We start from the raw sequence: 16723 nt of genomic DNA, 5'->3' as shown, positions 1-16723 counted from the left end.
GATATAGCAACAAGAAAAATGAACTATCTAGGAATAAACCTAACCAAGGAATATCTTTACTTACTAAAAGATCTTTACTCAGAAAACTACACAACACTGAAGAAAGAAATTAGGAAGGACACAAACAAATGGAAGCATGTGCCACGTTCACAGATTAGAAGAATTAACATCATCAAAATGGTCATACTACCCAAAGTGATTTATAGATTCAATGCAATACCTATTAAAGTACCAATGATATATTTCACAGATACAGAAAAAAGATTTCAGAAATTTGTATGGAACCATAAACAACCCCAATAGCTGCAGCAATTTTGAGAAAGAAGAACAAAGTAGAAGGGATCATAATACATGACATCAAACTGTATTACAAGGCAACTGTAAGCAACACAGCCTGGTACTGGCATAAAAACAGGCACATAGACCAATGGAACAGAACGGAAACCCCAGAAATAAACTCAAGTCTCTATGATCAATTAATATTTGTTAAAGGGGGAAGAAGCATAAAATGGAGTAAAAATAGCCTCTTCAAAAACTGGTGTTGGGAGATCTGGACAGCTACATGCAAAAAAATGAAACTCAATCACCAACTTATACCATACACAAAAATAAATTCAAAGTGGACAAAAGACTTAAATACAAGTCATGACACCATAAAAGTCCTAGAGGAGAACATAGGCAGGAAAATCTCAGACATTCCACACAGCAACATCTTCACTGATATGTCCCCTAAAGCAAGGGACATAAAGGAAACAATAAACACATGGGATCTCACCAAAATAAAAAGTTTCTGCATGGCTAAAGAAGACAGTATTAAAATGAAAAAGAGAACCAACTATATGGGAAAACATATTTGCCGATGACAAGGGTTTGATCTCCAAAATATGTAAAGAACTCACATGACTCCACTTCAGGAAGACAAACAACCCAATTAAAAAAATGGGCAAAAGACTTGAACAGACACTTCTCCAAGGAGGACATACAAAGGACCCAGAGGCATATGAAAAGATGTTCAGCATCACTAGCCATCAGAGAAATGCCAATTAAAACCACAATGATACACCACTTCACACTGGTCAGAATGGTCATTATAAACAAATCAACAAACAAGTGTTGGAGAGGATGTGGGAAAAAGGTAACCCTAGTGCACTGTTGGTGGGCATACAGACTGGTGCAGCCATTGTGGAAAACAGTATGGAATTTCCTCAGAAAACTAAAAATGGAAATGCCTTTTCACCCAGCAATTCCACTGCTGGGATTTTACCCGAAGAACTTTGAAACACCAATCCAAAGGAACCTATGCACCTCAATGTTCATAGCAGCACAATTTACAATAGCCAAGTACTGGAAGCAACCTATGTGCCCATCAGTAAATGAGTGTATCAAAAAACTACAGTGCATTTACACAATGGAATATTATGCAGCAGAGAGAATGAAGGAGCTCCTACCCTGTGAGACAGCAGGGATAGAACTGGAGAGTATTCTGCTAAATAAAATAAGCCAGGTGGAGAGGGACAAATACCATATGATCTCACCTTTAACAGGAACCTAAACAACAAAAGAAAAAAGCAAGTAAAATATAACCAGAGACATTGAAATTAAGAATAATCTGACAGTAACCAGAGGAGAGGTGGGAAGGGATAATGGGGGGCAGGGTTTTCAGGAATAACTATAAAGGACCCATGGACAAAACCAAGGCGGGGGGTGGGGAGGGGGGTGGAAGCAAGGCAGGGAGGTGGGTTTGGCTGGGGAGAGGAGAAGTGGGGGGGTAAATGCAGACAACTGTAATTGAATAACAATAAAATAATTTAAAAAATAATAAAATGGAAGGTGAAATATAGAGCTACTCAGATTAAAAAAAAAAGGCTAAATGAGTACATCTCCACCAAACCAGTATTTCAAAGGAAGCTAAAGGTACTGCTTTAAGTAGAAGAAATAGAGAGAGGGAGGAATAGATACAAAAACGAAAAAATGGAAATGAATAAGTATCTATCCATAGCAAACTTAAATGTAAATGGATTAAATGCTCCAATCAAAAGACATAGGGTAGCTGAATGGATAAGAAAACGCAACCTACATATATGCTGTCTACAAGAGACCCACCTCAGAGCAAAAGATATACACAGACTGAAAGTAAAGAGATGAAAAAAATATTCCATGCAAATGGACATTAAGAAAAAAGCTGGGGCAGCAATACTTATATCAGACAAAGTGGACTTCAAAACAAAGGCCATAACAAGAATAAAAGAAAGTCACTACATGATACTCAAGGGGGTAGTCCAACAAGAGGATATAACTGTTGTAAACATATGCCCCCAATATAAGAAAATCTAAATATATAAAGAAAATTTTGGAAGACTTTAGAAAGAGATAGACAGCCACTGACAGTCATTGCAGGGGGTTTTAACACCCTATTGTCAACAATGGGTAGATAGATGTTCTAGACAAAACATCAACAAGGATATAGTGGCATTAAATGACACTATAGATCAAATAAACTTAATTGATATTTACAGAACATTTCACCCCAAAGAACCAAAATATACATTTTTCTCAAATGCACATCAATCAAAAGAACAGACTACATGGTAGGACATAAAACAAGCCTTAACAAACTCAAGAAAATTGAATATCATATCAAGCATCTTCTTGGATTACAATGGCTTGAAACTAGAAACCAACCTCAAGGGAAAAACTCAAACATTCAAAGTACATGGAGACTGAATAACATGTTATTAAATAATGAATGTGTTAATAATGATCAAGGGAAAAATCATAAAGTACCTGGAAGCAAATGAAAATGAACAAACAACAACCCAAAACCTATGGGACATGGCAAAAGCAGTCCTGAGAGGGAAATTCAGAATAATACCGACCTACCTAAAGAACACAGAAAAACCTCAAATAAACAACCTAATCCTACAGTTAAAAGAACGAGAAGAACAAAAACAAACAAAGCCCAGAATGAGTAGAAGGAAGGAAATAATCACTATCGGAGCAGAATTAAAAGGCATAGAGACTAAAAATAAACAATTCACAGGATCAATGAATCTAGGAGCTGGTTCTTTGAAAAGATAAACAAAACTGACAAACCTTTACCAAACTAATCAAAAAAAAAAAAAGAGAGGGCTCAAATAAATAAAATCAGAAATGAAAGGGGAAGTAACAACTGATAACACAGATACAAAGGATTGTAAGAAATTACTATGAACAATTATATGCCAAGAAATTGGACAACCTGGGTGAAATGGACATTTTTCTAGAAATATACAGTCTTCCAAAACTGAATCAGGAAGAAGCAGAAAAACTGAAAAGACTTATAATAACTAGCAAAATTGAAGCAGTAATCAAAAAACTCCCAGCACACAAAAGCCCTAGACCAGATGGCTTCACAGACAAATTTACCAAACATTCAAAGAAGAACTAACACCTATTGTTCTTAAACTATTCCAAAAAATTCAAGAAGAGAGACTCCCAAACTCCTTTTATGAAGCCAGTATTATTTTAATCCTAAAACCAGGTAAAGACACAACAAAGAAAGAAAATAAAGGCCAACACCTCGGATGAACATAGATGCTAAAATACTCAAAATAATACTAGCAAACCAGATCCAGCAATACATTAAAAAGATCACATACCATGATCGAGTGGGATTTATTCCAGGGATGCAAGGATAGTACAATATTTGCAAATCAATAAGTGTGATACATCACATAAACAAAATGAAAAACAAAAATGACATGAACATATGAATAGATGTGGAAAAAGAATTTGATAAAATCCAGCACCCATTTATGATGAAAAAAAAAACCACTCAGCAAAGTGGAAATAGAGAGAGCATACCTCAACATAATAAAGGCCATATACGAGAAACCTACTGACAACATCGTATTCAATGGGCAAAAACTTAGAGCTTTCCCACTAAGATCAGGAACAAGACAAGGATGCACGCTTTCACCACTCCTATTCAACATAGTATTGGAAGTTTAGCCACAGCAATCAAGCAAGAAAAAGAAATAAAAGGCATCCAAATTGGAAAGAAGGAAGCAAAACTGTCATTGTTTGCAGATGACATGATAGTGTACATAAAAAACCCTACAGGCTCTACTAAAAAAACTACTCAACCTAATAAGTGAATTTGGCAGAGTAGCAGGATACAATATTCAGAAATTGATGGCATTTTTGCACACTAACAATGAACTATCAGAAAAAGAAACTAAGAAAACAATCCCCTAAGTGGAGGGTGGTAATGGGAGGGAAGTGGGGAGGGGTGGGAGGGGGGGCTGGATTGGGAGTAAAAAGGAGAAAACTGTATTTAAACAATGATTAAAATAAAATAAAAAAAAAGAAAACAATCCCATTTACTATTGCAACAAAAAAATAAAAATAAAGTACCTAGGAATAAATTTAACCAAGGAGATAAAAGAACTATACTCGGAAAACTATATAACACTAAAGAAAAAAAATTAAGGAAGATACAAATAAATGGAAGTATATACCCTGTGCATAGACTGGAAGAATTAACATCATTAAAATGTCCATACTACCCAAAGAAATTGGGTAGTACAGATTCAACTCAATTCCTATTGAAATACCAATGGCATATTTCACAAATCTAAAAGAAATACTCCAAAAATTTATATGGAACCAAAAAAAAAACCAAATAGCCTCAGCAATCTTGAGAAAGAAGAACAAAGTTGGAGGGATCATAATACATAATATCAAACTATACTAGAAGGCCACTGTAATCAAAACAGTCTGGTATTGGCATAACAGCAGACACATCAATGGAACAGAATACAGAGCCCAGAAATAAACTCATGTTCTTATGGTCAATTAATATTTGACAAAGGGGCACAAGCATACAATGGAGTAAAGACAGTCTCTTCAACAAATGGTGTTGGGAGAACTGGACTGGAAGGAAGGAAGAAAGGAAAAAAGGAAGGAAGGAAGGAAGGAAGGAAGGAAGGAAGGAAGGAAGGAAGGAAGGAAGGAAGGAAGGAAGGAAGGACAGACGAAAGAAAAGAAAGAACAAAAAAAGGAAAGAAAGGAAAGAAAGGAAGGGAGAGAGGGAGGGAGGGAGGGAGGAAGGAAGGAAATAAAGAAGGAAAGAAAAAAAGGGAAGGAAGGGAAAGAAGGGAAGGAAGGGAAGGGAGGGAAGGAAGGAAGGAAGAAGAAACTAGATCACCAACTTACACCATACATTAAATGGAACTTATACATTAAAATAAACTCAAAATGGATAAAAAATAAAAGTTGTGACACCATAAAAATGCTAGTGGAAAACATAGGCAGTAGAATTTCAGATATTTCATGTACCAACATTTTTACCAACATATCTGCTAGGCCAAGGGAAATAATGGAAAAAATAAACAAATAGGACTACACCAAATTAAAAATCTTCTGCAGAGCAAAAAAAAAAAAAAAAATCAGCCAAATGAAAAGGGAACCCCCTGAATGGCACAACATATTTGCCAATGATACATCAGATAAGAGTTTAATCTCAAAAATATATAAAGAATTCATACAACTCAACACCAGGAAGACTTACAATTTAATTTTTAAAATGGGCAAAGGACCTGAATAGACACTTCTCCAACAAGAATATAGATGGTCAATAGACATATGAAAAAATGCTCAACATCACTAGCCATCAGAGAGATGCAAATTAAAACCACAATGAGATATCACCTCACACCTGCCAAAATGACTATTAATAAATTAACAAAAAACAAGTGTTGACAAGGGTGTGGAGAAAAGGCAGCCCTAGTGCACTGTTGGTGGGAATGCAGACTGCTGCAGCCACTGTGGAAAACAGTATGAAATTTCCTCAAAAAATTAAAAATGGAACTATCTTTTTACCCAGTGATTCCATTGCTGGGTAAACCCTAAGAATACTGAAACACCAATTCACAAGAATTTATGCACCCAGTGTTCATAACAGCACTATTTACAATAGCCAAGATTTGGAAACAGCCTAAGTGCCCATTGGTAGATGAGTGAACTAAAAAACTGCGGTATATTTACATGATGGTATACTACACAGCGGGGGTGGGGGGCGGGGATGGGGAGGAGAGGAATTCCTACCTTTTGTGACAGGATGGATGGAACTAGAGACTATTATGTTAAGTGAAATAAGCCAGTTGATGAAAGACAAATACGATATGATCTCACTTACAAGAAGAATCTAAAGAAAAAATAAACTAATGAGCAAAATAGAACCAGAGGCACAGAATCATGGAATAGACTGATAGCTGTAAGAGGGGAGGAGGGACGGAGGACTGATTGAAAGAATGGTGAGGTGGGTGGAGGGGAGTGAAGAGGGGGAAATCAGAACAACTGCAACAGCATAAACAATAAAACATTAAAAAATAAAAATTAAAAAACAGAAATTTGTTGTGATATATACTCAGTAACTAAACAACAGAAGATATTACCAGAAGAAAAGAAAGTATTATCTAATTTTCTTTAAGGACTATGGAAAGTACACTTACTTGTTTTACTAAAATTGGCTTTCCAAGATGAGAAATGAGAAAAATAATCAAATATTTTATGCCTTTCTTATACAGATTGTATTTCAAGGTTACCAAATAGCTGATGACAGAAAGTTCTTTTTATAGAACTGCAGCTAAAAAGCACTGAAAGAACAGTAATATTTAAAAATCATGATTTCCACCTATCAGAATGGCTATAATTAAGCTGTTTCCCTACACACTTGTATTTGTACTTTTCTGATGTGCTGTGCATCAACAAAAAGTTATTTGTAAAACTAAACTCTATTTCTTTTAAAAAGAGGCAACTAAACAAAAGAAAACAATACAGAACTTAGCAAATACTATAAAGGACAGTGAAGGCCAGAAACTTGTTTATACAACTGATATTCACTGAAGGATACTAAAACATATTCAGAAGTCAGAGGTACCAGAAGCAGGTCACCTTCCCAGAACAAGCCTAAACTTGTCTAAGATGGCACAAAGTCCCACATACACAGCCCCTCCCTGCCTCTCCTCGGATGGTTTTGTTACCACCACAATCTACCTTTTGAATATCACTCCAGCAGCAATGACACCCTGTAAGTTTCCCACACACACCATGCTGTTTCCAGGTCTCTGCCACATTTTCCTACCCGCAACTTTTTTCCAAACTTCCTCTGCCCCTCATCTCTTCACTTGACCACACAGCCATCCTTCAAAACTCAGCCTGGGACCACCTGCTTCAGGACACCTTTGCTCCTCCTTGCCCTCACCCCCACCCCTGTCTCAATCAGCTTGAAGGCCCCCATCTGCCCACAGCGCCTGATCATGCCATACATAGTAAGGCCATCGGTTTAAGGAGGATAGCTTGGAAGTTCCTTGAGGGAAAGATAGCTGTGTGGTTTATTTTTGTACACACAGTAACATGTGCAGCATGAGGCCCAGCCAAGCCCCTGTCAAGGCCTGGAGAATTAAAGAGTAGCTGAAGGGCAGAGCAAAACCCGAATTCCTCCCTTTCCTAAGGACACACTGACATATCTGTCCTGCACTACAGGATCAATGAGCTTTAACAGGGCCCATGAAATGTTTGGGGGGGTGGGGGGTGGCTGGGTACTTACTGCTCTAGAATATAAAAATTTTAAAAATTAACATTTAACTAAATATCTACACATATGACATTTTAATAGCAACTCAGTTCTAGTCATAATTATATATACTAGATTTACTTTAGGATATGGGTACATTTTATATGATTTAGGGTAGGGATTTGAAAAGTAACAATGCCTAGGGCTTAAGAAGGTCTTTAAACCTCCCCACCTAAAAAAATGTGTTCTGGATGATACCTTACCCAGCTGGTTTGGGGTAATGAAGGAAAAGTCATATTCAAAGCAAAGCAAAACTTAAAAACAAAGAAACAAATAAAACTGCAAATGAATATCCTTACATGGAGTTCCTAGGTCCCTAACAGGTATCTACTGCATCATCAGAGGCAAGAAGGGCCATAGCCCAGCCCCCTCCCTTCCTGGACCAGAATCCCCTGGTCATTACAGGCCAGCAGGAGCTGGTATTTATGTCCTAGGCTCCAACAGCATGAAGAGGGAAGGTAGAAATTCAGCATGGGATGGTCAGGGAAAGCCAAGACAAACGCCAGATCGCCCAGCAGCCCAGCTGCTCCCATTCCCAAGCTGGCTCTTCTCCCCACAGCAAAGTTCAAGCTGAGGAGCTGGCTGTAAACCAGCTGAGGCAGACTCTGGAGGTGAAAAACAAAAAACATGCCTACTCACAAAATACTTGATTGCTGATTTTAGATTGATCTCTATCAGCTAAAAAAAGAAAAACAAAAGGCCCACCAGTTCTGGTTACTCAGAGGATATACTTTACATAAAGGAGTCCCCAACACTGAATTAATGAAGACTGACTATGGCTTCTGGGCATATACAGGCCTAGGTTCTCACTGCACTGTCAACATAACCTTGCTTTACATGTGTTTCTGATTAAAGGCATCTAATTTAACATGTATTGTTGGTTCATTAACATTGAACTCACAGCCAAGAACATTATAAGTCAAGCCTTAAAAAAGCTTACCTAATACACATTTTCTTTGTTATGGTACACACATCCTTCTTGGACTTAGAAACATTAGACAGCATGTCAGCACTTCAGCACAGTGCTTGGGGTCATTCTAAAACAGCCAAAGCACACCCCCCCCCAATAAAAGAAAAGCATCAAAACACGAAAAGCAAGACACTAAACAGAGCACAATCCAGACACTTGTTTAGTGTGAGAGCTGGAAGAAGGCAGCAAGTGTCTTTGTTTGACCTCAGCTAGAAAAGTGGACTTCATTGATTCATGTTTTTTACCCCTCTACACATGTCCATGAATGACTGAGAAAGGGCCCTAAGTATTACTTTTGGGATTACAAATAAATGTTAGTGAGTAGGCAAATTTATACAGAATCTGCAAATAATGAGGATTGACTATATTACCAAAAAGAAACAAAAAAGTATATGTGCCTTCCAGTACTTAAGAAAGTATGCTCTTGACCTTTTTGTAAGACAATGGAATCTAAAGTGAGCCACATATTAGCAGCTTTAAGCATAGAAAAGCACTCAATAGTTGGGCAGTTAACACGGGGAAGATTTTATACCCACCCCCAACCCAGCAGAGGCATGCAAGGCTGCCCTGCAAGTGACAGGTTTCCAAGAAGTGGTATATATGACTTGATTTTTAAGGCTCCTAGAGTGAATCATTTTAACTAAAATATTCTATAAAGTTGTATATCTACTCCCTAAATTTAAGGATATCAAGTGTGCTTTAAAGTTTGTCTTACTCATATAAATAAAATACAACTTTACAAGAAGTAATGTTCTAACCACATATAAATACATATATATGCATATTACTCACACTAAATGCTTAATTTTTTTCCCTCTAGGTTTAGAAACTAATTACAGGGCAGATTCCATTCACCTTTCTTTTGAAACAATTCAATAAAAAGAAGCTAAAAACACAGTGTATTGTTCTTTTATGTGAGGAAACAAAACACAGACATGGTCAGATATAAAAAAGTAGAAGAAGAGTTCTGCTGCGACAAGAATCACTGGACATGCAAATGATTCTGAAACTGCACCTTAATGATTTTGAGTAAATTATCCCCTATGTACTACAAAATAACACCCAAATATGTCATTTTACCAGAAATAAAAAGTAATAAAAAGATGTTCAAGCCAGAGGAAGAGATGAAAAAAATCTACATGCCATTTATTACTCTTCTTAAAAATAACAAGCACCTAGCAGACTGCTAAGTAAGTGAATAATAAACATCCCCCTTTTAAAGAGAACTTACCTTTGTCAAATAAATAATTTTTATATAAAATTTCAATTTAACTGCAGCTCTTAAGAATGATAAATCATAACCAAGTCACCTTTAAGACTACAAATAACTAAAAGTGCAATGTTTCTTTCATTTTAATCTATTTTGGCCTACTTCAAAGGCATACTTTTTTTAAAACAGATACATGGGATTAAAAAGTATTTTAAAACTCTATCTCAGTAACAATAAAATACCAAAAGCTGGTCATTACCAAAAAATGAAAAGTTAACAGGAAATTGCTTTAACTTTTTTCAAAAGCATATTTTTAAAAATATGAAACTAAGTATATATTTGTAGCCTAGGACCATGTGAGGATAAAACAAACATTTGAAAACTTCTTGGCCTTTTCTTCCCCCAAGTGTTCAGTTGTATAATTCAATTCAAAGCATTATTATATTAGAAAATTCCATTTAATCGTCTTTTACTAACACAAACTTCCTAAGACATTTTCAATGTATTAACTTATTAATGATTTTATAGTCTTTAACCTCAACCATTTCTGAGATGGGTTAAAAAATAAAGCCTTCCATGTCAGCTGATCTCTCAAAAGAAATGTTGCAATCTAGAAGAGACTGGCAAGAAATACTCAAAGTCATGAAAAGCAGGGACCTACAGCCAAGATTGCTCTAGCCAGCAAAGATACCATTTAGAATCCAAGGGCAGATAAACAAAGCACCTCCCAGACAAGAAAACTAAAGAAGTTCATCATCACCACACCATCATTATATAAAATGTTAAAGGATCTTATTACTAAAAAAAACAAAACTATGAACCATAAAATGGCAATAAATACATAGCTATCAACAATTGAACCTAAAAAACAACCTAAGCAAACAAGAACAGAAGACAGAATCATGAATATGGAGAGTGTTTTGATGGTTGCCAGATGGGAAGGAGTTTAAGGGATTGAGTGAAGAGGTGAGGGGATTAAGAAGAACAAATAGGTAGTTAAAGAATAGCCAGGGGGATGTAAAGTGCAGTATAGGAAATGCAGTAGCCAAAGAACCCATACATACAACCCATGGACACAACAACGGTGTGAGGACTGCCTGGGGGAATGAAGGTGCTGGGGGGGAGGAGGACAAAGGAAGAAAAAAATGGGACAACTGTAATAACAAAATCAATCAAGTATAACTTAAAAAAATTAAAACAAAGCCTTACATTTTTGGTGTTTAGATAGCACAGATGCAAAATAAGTATTAGCTAAATTTGATAGCTCACAAATGCTTCTCTATGCTATAACTACTGATAATGCATTAGCAGCAGCATTTCCTGAATGGTCATAAACAACTGTAATAGGCCACTGATTGCTGTTCACCTTGAGTATACCACCCAATGACAAATCAATACCTACAGTTCCACAGACCTGCCTTTTTGACCTTCCATTTGCGGCAAACACACAAAATTGTAATTTGTTTTCTTTGCTCAAGGGAGGTAAGAAGTTGACACACTTTTCTTCTTAAACAAGGTATATTGGATATAAATTCTTTTTTTCTTGACTCACAATCATCAGTGGGAATGTTGATTCTTGTCCGGTGTGTTGGTAGACAATTCATGGGTCTCACACTTCTGCACATCTCATAAGCAGAGGTGCTGGCTTCTTTAGTTCTGAACTAACTTTTCAAGGATGTGTGTATAGCAAGTAACATAGGAAGGTGAAGATATTATCTCCCTACAGAGTAGAAGGCAGACTTGTTTACTATCCAGTGTAATAAAAATAATGTCTCTCTGAGCTAAGGTTGAGCAGGTTTCCTTGGATTATCTAAACTAAGGGTTCTGCTGCTGTGGACGTATGGGGCAGGATGAGATGACCCAAACATGGGAGTTCATGCTGTTAGCTAGGCTGTAACATTGTTTCTGACCCAGGAGTCCCATGTCTTCTGCCAAAATCAACATTGGGGTTACCTAAATTTGGGGTTTTTTGGCTCTGACAAAACCCATCTGGGCTACTCTGTTTGCCCCTGTGGAATTTTACAGGGCAAGGAGAACTAACATAAACATGAAGCTCATGCTGTCAGCTGGGCTGTAATACAGTCCTTTTGTCTCTTCTGACCCAGAGTCGCATGTCCTCTGCAGTATCCAGGACACTCACTGACAGGCTGGCTTGTCAGCTTACAAGTAGAATAAAATCTTAGACTCTTCACAGTTCTTGTTGACAAGGATGGGATGCCAGCAGAGACATGGCTTTCTGGTACAGAAAAGACAAAGGTCCATGGGCTTAGGGGAATAAGAAGATTCCCTGGGACCTGGCAGCAAATGTTCTTGTCCAAGTGGTGGCTGTGGGGGAGTAAGAGTTAACCTTTAAAGGATATGCAGCAAAAGGGAAGATTGAAATAAGCTGTCTAGTGGTGTTTGGGTGGTTATTCAGTCTCCACAGCCCCAGGTGGCAGGCACTGTGTCTGTAGCTGTTGAGTAAAGGAGTCCCAGAGCTGAAACAAATGTCAGCAATGAGGTTCTAGGAGAACTTTGGGTAACTGAAAAGTTAATTAAGTTGAGCCGTGAATAGCTATGAGGGAGTAAGTGTGCCTTGCTTACTGGTACAGAGCTACCCTCCTCCTCCACACCCCTAATACCTCCAGTGACCCTCTAAGAAAACCTTAAAGAAAATGATTAGGAGTAGGCAACCAAGGTCTCCCTGTCCCCAAGAAAGACTGAAGGCCTTATGTACTCAAGTATGTTGGGGAACTTCAGGGAGAGAAAGGATTCAAACTTTTATGGTTCTATGCATATAGGCACCCAAGTCACCACCCTACCTGGCCGATCATGGGGAGAGGGTACTCAGATTCTGCTAATAGGTTTGGACAGTATTCCCAGGGGGGAGGGAAACTAACATGACCTAGTGGATGGGGTCCTTGAGGCTAATTCAGTGAATTGTTGTTTCTACATCTGAATGTATAAATGGCTTGTTAGATATAATTATACTTTCCTGTCCATACTGTCAAGGGGAATTCTCCCCCATTGGAAAGAGTCACAGGTCCAACAGGTGGGTCAGGATTTTGTGGAACTGACCCTACCATCTGATGTCCATAGTTTTCAATATGAAGATCTATCCACTTCATATTCTTGGCTGAATATGCAGCCCTTCCTGTCTGCCTGCCTCTGAACTTCTGGGTTACGTAGCTAGTCCCCATGATGGAGTAAGCCAACAACATGTATGGTATGTGTGTTATGTTTTTCTATTTTGTCCCTACTCTCCTGCTTCTCTAGCTGAACCCTGGTTGATACAGTCCCCCTTGGACATTCTACTTGGTCCTTTATACTGGCTTCACCACAAGGCAGCCATTATTGAACCTGGGAAAAAGTTCAGCCATTATTAACATAATGAGAATTGTTTGCATGACATTGATGTAACCTGACAGCCAAGGAGAGTGGACTGGAATGCACATGTGTGAACAATGATGCCTTCACTGTACTAGTCAGTGGGAGCAGTAGATGCCATTGAGTGAGCATGTGTACTGAGTGGCCATCTCATTAAAAATGAATGAGCAAGTAAAGCAACAAATCTGTAACAAATTTTGTGTTGAGCTTAAACATTCCTCTTCAGAAACTATTCTGATGATTCAGAAGGCTTTCAGGAAAGATGGAATGAGAGATTGGCAGCTGCATCACAACAACATGCCTGCTCATGCACCATGCCTCAGGCAATATTTTTGGCAAAATATCAAATCATCCCGGTGACTCAGCCCCCCTACAGCCCAGATTTGGTGCCCTGAGACTTCTGGTTTTTCCCAAAACTAAAATTACCTTTGAAAGGGAAGAGATTTCAGACCATCAGTGAGGATGAGGAAAATACGACAGGGCAGCTGATGGCAATTCCAACAAAGGATTTTGCAGTGTTTTAAACAGTGGAAGAAATGCTGGGAGAACTGTATGAGGCCCCAAGATGCCTACTTTGAAGGGGACTGAGGTGTCATTATCCTATATACAATGATTCTCGTATCTTGTACCTTCTTCGATAAATGTCTATTTTTCTTATTACCTGGAAGGATACTTTCCAGACAGAGCTTATATATAAAAGACATTCTGTTCATTGTCAAGTCAGAAACCTCTGTCTCAACAGTCCCTGTCTGTGCTATTATCACACCTCCACCAACAGAATCCAGAGGCCTACTAGCCAAGTAAAGTTTCTTGGGATTGTGTGGGTGGATTCACAATGCCCAATCTCTTTAGCCATCAAGGAACAACTAACTGGCTCCTCGGCACCCCATCACCAAAAAGGCAGCCTAGCACATTGTTGGACTCTGGGTATTGGAGGCAGTGTGGCTCTGTGACATGTCAGTGTGGCCAGGCTGATTGCAGCATACACTTTGTTAATATAATTAAAGTCCATAATCAACTGACCTTCAATTACTCAAAAGAGAGATTTTCCTGGATGGGCCTTACTCCATCAGTGAGAAGCCCTTTGGGAGAACTTAGACCACCCTTGAGTGCAGAGACTCCAAACTGTAGTGGGGGCTACATATAGTTGCTTTCCCTTCCCCCAAATCCCCCCTCCTAACCGCTGCCTGGGGCCACAGTCTTCAGCTGGCATCTGTGGGATCCAGCCGCTTCTCCGCAGCCCTTCCTGTCTGCCTGCCTCTGGACTTCTGGGTTACTTAGCTAGTCCCCATGATGGAGTAAGCCAACAACATGTATGGTATATGTGTTATGTTTTTCTATTTTGTCCCTACTGCTCCTGCTTCTCCAGTTGAACCCTGGTTGATACAGTCCCCCTTGGACATTCTACTTGGTCCTTTATACTGGCTACACCACAAGGCAGTACCCTGAGTTGTGCCAAAATCAATCACCTGCATGGAGAAATGTCCAGCAAGCTGTGGCATATTCTCTACCTTTGGGCCCCACAACCTTAAAGACCCCATTAAGGAGTCCCCATGAGTTAAGTTGTACTCATGGAGGTACAACTCGCCATAGCTGATGATTTTGCCAACTGGAGCCTCTAGCAAAGGGCGGCAGCCTTTACCTGGAGGTGCCCCTTGAGATCTTGGAGTCCTTTCCTCCCTGGATTCTCCTGGTGAATTGACAAGGTCCTAGAATCACAAAGATAATGACTAGTCAAGTATGCTGTGGGCTGAAGAGGGGGACATAATGGGTCTCTGTACTTTATAAAAATTCTCTTCAGGGAATAGGAGTTTATTTGAATAAAAAGGTGAAAGTGTTGCTACTGAAATGGGTCACACAGATGTTCCTGGAGGTGGAGAGATAGAAATAACCTCAGCATCTAGGGACAGAACAACTCATACCCAGATGACAGGGGTAGGGAAGATCACTCACTTATGATTTTTGTCTTTCAGAACTGTGCCTGGAGCAGTCCTCATGAAGCAAAACACCATGGAGAGTTTCCCTCAAACTGTTCTAAGTACCTTAAATTTAACTGACTCCTGAATCTGCCAAGCTCTGACAGATGGCTCTGACTACAGTATGATCCCCATTACCTACAAGTCTATCAGAAACATGTGCCCCAGCTCCTGTACCTCCCATGCAAAACACCTGTCAATACCCCTAGCTGTCTTCTCTACCCCTGAGAACCTCAAAGCAAACCACAGACCCTAATAAAGGCATGTACCCCAGGTCCTGCCATTCTCTCTGCCTGCATCCTGCCTTGACCACTCCATGTGGCCTCACAAGGAGTGCCAGGTATCTGCTCCAGGTACCTGTGAATAATAAACTTCTCTACTTCAATTTCTCTTGCAAGTTTTGGTTGAGCTGCAGTAGTTATCAGAGGAGGACTGGAAGTGAGTCATAACTTTCACAACCACCCATCCATAATTAAGCCATGCCCATCTCCACCCCAATGTCTGTGAAACAGGTGGGGAGCAGTAATGAGACATTCTTATTTTACCCCTCCCAAATAGAAGCTTATCCTGTGGAGGCCTAGTGGGAAGTGAAATCCCCACCCCACCTCAGACGCCAACAAGACAAAATCAAGAACCTGAACTTCTGGTCTCACCTGTAGTAACAAGTCAGCAGCACCCCATCTCTGTCAAGAAAGGTATCAGAAAAAAATCACTAAAACTGAGGTGTTAGATAAAATCCAGAGTCTCAGAACATAACACCCAAAATGTCCAGATTAACTGAAAATCACTCAGCATATCAAGAACCGAAAAGAACTCAACGTGAATGGAAAAAGGCAATCAAGCGATGCTGACACCAAGATGATCGAATGTTAGAACAGTATGACAAATGTTTTTAGTCCAACACCACACGCTTCAATGAGCAATTATAAACATGCCTGAAACAAATGAAAAATTAAAAGATCTCACAAAAGAAATGGAAGTTACAGGTCTCCAGTTCAATTCCAGTCAGGGCACATGCCACTCAGTCCCTGTGGTGGCGTGCAAGAGGCAACCATACATCGATGCTTCTCTCTCTCTCTCTCTCTCTCTCTCTCTCTCTCTCTCTCTCTCTCTCTCTCTTCCCTTCTCTCTAAGTATAAGTAAATAAACTTTAAAAAAGAAAAAAAAGAAATGGAAGTTATAAAGAAGAACCAGATGGAAATTTTAGAACTAAGAAACACATTATCTGAAATTTAAAAACTCAATGGATGGAGGGAACACTGGAAGATAAAACAACAGAAATTACTCAACCTGAACAGCAGAAAAAAGCAGACTTAAAAAAAAAAATGAACAGAGCCTTAGAGCCTGTGACACTACAGTAGTCCAAAAAGGGCAGTTAAAAAAGTAATTATTAAAAATTTTCCAAATCTGGCAAAGGATATAATTCTACAGATTCAAGAAGTTAAGTGAACCCCAAACAGAACAAACCTAAAGAAATTCACTCCAAAACATATCATAATCAAACTTTTGAACACTAAAAGAAAAAAAAATATTGAAAGCAGAGAAAAGATAAACATTACCTAGGGGGGAAAAATCAAATTCAA

At 38.7% G+C, this 16723-nt stretch overlaps 1 protein-coding gene across 7 annotated transcripts in view; it reads right to left on the bottom strand.

The window, feature by feature from the left end:
- The window catches only part of CUNH2orf76 (chromosome unknown C2orf76 homolog), a 96839-nt gene that overhangs the window by 64368 nt on the left and 15748 nt on the right, over window positions 1-16723 (bottom strand). For 3 of the 7 annotated variants that reach the window (XM_045826079.1, XM_045826083.1, XM_045826081.1), the window contains one exon: window positions 14807-14873. The exons of 3 other annotated variants lie outside the window; for them this stretch is intronic. The gene's annotated coding sequence lies outside the window, so the exon portion shown is untranslated. Of the gene's footprint in view, window positions 1-14806; window positions 14874-15793; window positions 15824-16723 lie in introns of all 7 variants that reach the window. One more of the 7 variants, XM_045826082.1, reaches the window with a different exon arrangement.

The sequence above is a fragment of the Phyllostomus hastatus genome, unplaced genomic scaffold, assembly GCF_019186645.2.
Source record: "Phyllostomus hastatus isolate PE091 unplaced genomic scaffold, TTU_PhHast_1.1 phas_scaffold_60, whole genome shotgun sequence".
NCBI classification, from domain to species: domain Eukaryota; kingdom Metazoa; phylum Chordata; class Mammalia; order Chiroptera; family Phyllostomidae; genus Phyllostomus; species Phyllostomus hastatus.
Note: the sequence above shows the minus strand (reverse complement) of the source record. Positions and strands in the feature narration are given on the sequence as shown.